This window comes from Rhinolophus ferrumequinum, chromosome 7 (assembly GCF_004115265.2).
Source record: "Rhinolophus ferrumequinum isolate MPI-CBG mRhiFer1 chromosome 7, mRhiFer1_v1.p, whole genome shotgun sequence".
Lineage (NCBI taxonomy): Eukaryota > Metazoa > Chordata > Mammalia > Chiroptera > Rhinolophidae > Rhinolophus > Rhinolophus ferrumequinum.
In genome coordinates this window covers 8,758,412-8,763,095 of record NC_046290.1, presented here as the reverse complement: position 1 = coordinate 8,763,095, position 4,684 = coordinate 8,758,412, and the positions used below count along the sequence as shown (strand labels likewise).

Sequence of the window (4,684 nt, the reverse complement as noted above, 5' to 3'; positions counted from 1 at the left end):
AGGTTTTGGGTCACTGTTCAGCACCAAAAGTACACCTGGGCTGCCGTGGGCTGTGCACTGTTGAAAAAGTCTTCTGTAACTTGTGTGTGTGTGGGGGTGCTGGCCACACAGGCACCGAGAGTGCCCTGGAAATGCAGCTCTAGGTGGGTGGGGTGGGGAGAGTTCAACATAGAAAAAATGACATCCCCTGTAGGCTACACGTGAGTCAGACTCCCCACAAGTATAATGGCTCCTCTCCCTCCAGCCTTTGCCCCCAAAGCCACACAACTGAATCTTTCCTTGTATGTCTCTGGTGTCTCTCAAGTTGTTGCTTCTTCACCAGAGAACACATGAGTGTTTCCAAGTGAGTGAGTCTGAGTGTATGCCCTTTAAGAGGATGTCTGAGTTTCCAGCTGCCTTCCATCTCAGTAGGATGGGCAGACACAGTCGTTGCTGATTTTCACTGCCAGATATTATGGGAATTCCTCCTCCTGGCACAGGATCCCTGGGTGGGGAGCCCAACGTGGGGCTGGGACCCCCTCTCTCTTCTGGAGGGACCTCCACTACTGAAGTGTCCCTCCCAGTATTCAACCATCTCTGTGGGTTTGGAGTCAGCTTGTTTCGCATCTCCACCCTTCCTACTAGTCTCTATGTGATCTTTTCTTCATATCTTTGGTAATAGGGGTTCTGTTCAGCTAGTCTTCAGATGATTCTTGAGGTTAATTGTTTCATAATTTTGTAATTTTGGTGTGATCCTGGGAGGCAGTAGACATAGCGTTTATGTAAACCACCGTCTTGAACCCTCTCCCTCCACTGTATGTTTTTAATTTAATACTTCACCTTAGATCACTGAAGAATCCTATGGGAAACATTTTATCTGATTTGTGCTTTTCTGAAGAACATTAATTTATTATAGTACCGTTATATTATCTATTAGGATTATCTATCACTTTCTAATAAATGTAGGGTTCGAGTTCACTCAATTTTATCCTATAAAACAGATTTTTGAAATTCATGCAGAGATATTACTCTTCTGGTTCAGTGCAGGTTTCATTAAATGCATAAATCAAAAATATCTTTTTGCAGCATAGAACAAAATCAGGATTCAAGTAAATAACTATAATATTGCTTTTGTCAGGACTGACAAGTTTCCTATCCATTGTGTTGATTAATTTACATGTATCAGAATAGCCTCCTCCAATTTCCAGTTTTATGCACTACCTTTTTTTATGTGTCTATTTATCCATTTAATTAAGATCTATTGAGAATCTTTCTTATTGTGCAAGATGCAAGATTTTCTATGTCCCCAAAACACATGATGGTGGCCACAACAAACCTTATTCATTATGATAACTTACAAGGAGAGAGGAAAATATAGGATTTCTTATAGTTGTTCTCTAGAGACATCTCTGTGCCAGCAGTCTGAACACACTGTAAAGAACACAATAAAAAGGAGAACATCACTCCCAATCTTAGCTCTATATTTGTATATTGGTCTGAAGGGCCATATTAGTTTGCTGGGGTGGCCATAACAACCAAATATCACAGACTGTGTGACTTAACTAGGTGGCCTAAGCAGCAAATTTATTTTCTTACAATTCTGGAGGTCAGAAATCTGAGATGAAGGTGTCAGCAGGGTTGGTTTCTTCTGAGGTCTCTCTCTGTGGCTTACAGGTAGTCCTCTTCTTCTGGTCTTCGCACATGGTCTTCCAATTATGTGTGTCTGTGACCTATTCTCCTCTATTATAGGACATCAATCTTATTGGATTAAGACCCACCTTAATGACCTCGTTTTGACTTAATGACTTCTTTAAATATTCTGTCTCCAAGTACAGTTACCGTCTGAGGTACTAGGGGTTAGAAATTTTGGAGGGGACACAATTCAGCCTATATAAAGGGCATAGGCAACAACTAGTTTCTCTAAGTAACAACAAAAAGAACAAAGGACCTCCAGACCCTAGAACAGTGCTGAGGACTGTGCATGCTGAGGCCAAATTCTGCAGACTGAGAGTCCTGGGAACATTGTTGTTATACCCCAAAGCCCTGCTGCCTCTTTGTCAAAGGTCTTGGTTTAGGTCTCTGCTACTGGGCATCAGGTAAAGGGAAGGAGAAAAGCTCCAGAGACAGCTCAAAGTGTGTATGGATTTGTCCCTACACGCCAGGGATGTGATAGGCACTGTGGATTTAGCAGTGAACAAGCTGAGAAGGAACTTGCAAAGTTATATTCTTGTGGGGAAACAAAACCTATGTGAAAACAAGATAATTTCACATTATGATAAGCACTTTGTAGTAGTATAAAAGAGAATGTTTGAATGGGCTCCAGTTTAATGACTGAGAGCCAGAAACGAATTTTCTGAGAACTGAATGACAAGAAGAGCTATTAAAGGAAGAGGCTCTTCATTCATTCATTCAATATGTACTCCCCCATGTTTAATTTAATTTAATTTTCCATCTTATTAAAATTATTTTAGATAGCACTTCAAAATATATTGTGAAATATATATATATATGTATATATGTGTGTGTATGTGTGTTTCTGTATATACATACACACACATATATACATATCTCCCCAATTTTTACTCTTCCTGGCATCTATACTCTTTGCGATATGATTTTTGTAGCTCCTCCTATGAAGGAGTGGAGTCTATTTCCCCTTTGAATTTGGCTTGAATTTGGCCTTATGAGTGGTTTTGTCAATAGAATGCTGCAAAAGCAATGTAGCAGTTTCAAGCCTAGACCTCAAAAGAAATTGTGGAATTTTGCAGTCTCTCTTTGTACTCATCATGCAAGTAATCTTGGCCTGGTACCTCAGCCAGTAGCCAGCCAAGTATCAGACATGTATGTAAGTTATCCTAGATAAGCCAGCTCTTACATAACATTCTAGTTGACCTCAGATGCATGTGCAAATTGGTTGAGAACAACCAATTCTCACTCAGACTAGAAGGACCATCAAATGACCTATAGACTATTAAGAAATATGAAATGATTATTGTTTTAAGCCACTGAGGTCTGGTGGTTTGTTATGCAGCAACAGCTCACTGATACATATGATAAAATTACCTTTAAGAATAAAATTAGAGATTCAGTGCAATCCCAATCAAAATCTCAGCAAGTTATTTTGTGGGTATCAACAAACTGATTCTAAAGTTTATGCGGTTAGGCAAAAGGTCCAGAAGACTCAAGACAATATTGAAGGAGAAGAACAAAGCTGGAGGATTGATGGTATGCAACATCAAGACTTGTAAAACTACATTAACAAAAACAATGTAGTATTGGTAAATATAGACAAATTGATCAATGGAACAGAATGCAGAGCCCAGAAATAGACCTACATAAATATAGTCCATTGATCTTTGACAAAAGACCAAAGGAAATACAATAGAGCGAAAAACAGTCTTTCAATAAATGATATAGGTCCATTTCTCCATCCGAAAGGACGATGGTATTAAGGGAGAAAATACCTACCATGTCTTCCAGTGCTTTGGTGAAACCTCAGATGCATGGCCTTCTGGCCAAGCGTCTGTGATTTCATATTGTTGGAGCAGTCCTTATTTCTCTGGGTGCTGCAGCTTTCTATAAGTTTGCTGCAGCTGAACCAAGGAAGAAGGCATATGCAGATTTCTACAGAAATTATGATTCCATGAAAGATTTTGAGGAGATGAGGAAGGCTGGTATCTTTCAGAGTGCAAAGTGATTTTGGAGTGTAAAGAATTTCTTTGAGTTGACTTCCATGGGAGTTTGTCACTGACCTGTGTTCCTGAACTATGAAACATGGATATTTGGGCTAAGGGATAGTTTCTCTTGATAAATAAACAAATGTTGTAGACAGTAAAAAGTAAGTAAGTAAGTAAATAAATAAATAAATACATAAATGATAAATTCACGAAATGGTGCCAGAAAAATGGGGTATCCACTTGCAAAAAGATGAATCTAGACACAAACCTTATACCCTTCACAAAAATCCACTTAAAATAGTCATAGACCTAAAAATAAAACAAGAAGAAGATAACATAGGAGAAAACCTGTATGACCTTGGGTACGGCAATGACTTTTTAGATACAATACCAAAGGTACAATCCATGAAAAAAATAATTGAAAAGTTCAACTTAATTTTTTTAATTAAAATGAAAAACTTCTGTTCTGCAAAAGACAATGTCAAGAGAATGAGAAGACAAGCCAAAAATAGAGAGAAAATATTTGCAAAAGACACGTCTGATAAAGGACTATTATTGCAAACATACAAAGAACTCTTAAAACTCAATTAAAAAAAATGAAAAATGTGCCAAAGACCTTAATGGACACCTCACCAAAGAAGATATACAGATGGCAAATGAGCATATAAAAGATGCTCTATGTCAGATGCCATCAGGAAAATACAAATTACAATAACAATGAGATACCACTACATACCGATTAGAACGACCAAAATCCAGAACCCTGAGACCACACATGCTGCTAAGGATGTGGAGCAGCAGGAATTTTCATTCATTGCTGATGGGAATGGAAAGTGGTACAGCTACTTTTGGAAAACACGTTTGCAGTTTCTCATTAAACTAAGAATATTCTTACCATACAATCCAGCAGTCATGCTCATTGATATTTACCCAGAGGAGTGGAAAATTATGGTCACCCAAAAGCTATGCACACGATGCTTATAGCAGTTTTATTCGTAATTGCCTAAACTTGGAAGCAACAAAGGTGT

The 4,684-nt window shown here is 38.4% G+C and overlaps 1 pseudogene across 1 annotated transcript; it reads left to right on the top strand.

Annotated features, from left to right (window-relative positions):
- Positions 1–3,448: 3,448 nt before the first annotated feature.
- LOC117025272 (cytochrome c oxidase subunit 6C-like) lies at positions 3,449–3,794 on the top strand (annotated as a pseudogene). The gene has a single exon (XR_004423573.1). The product of XR_004423573.1 is annotated as a cytochrome c oxidase subunit 6C-like (transcript).
- Positions 3,795–4,684: the final 890 nt, after the last annotated feature.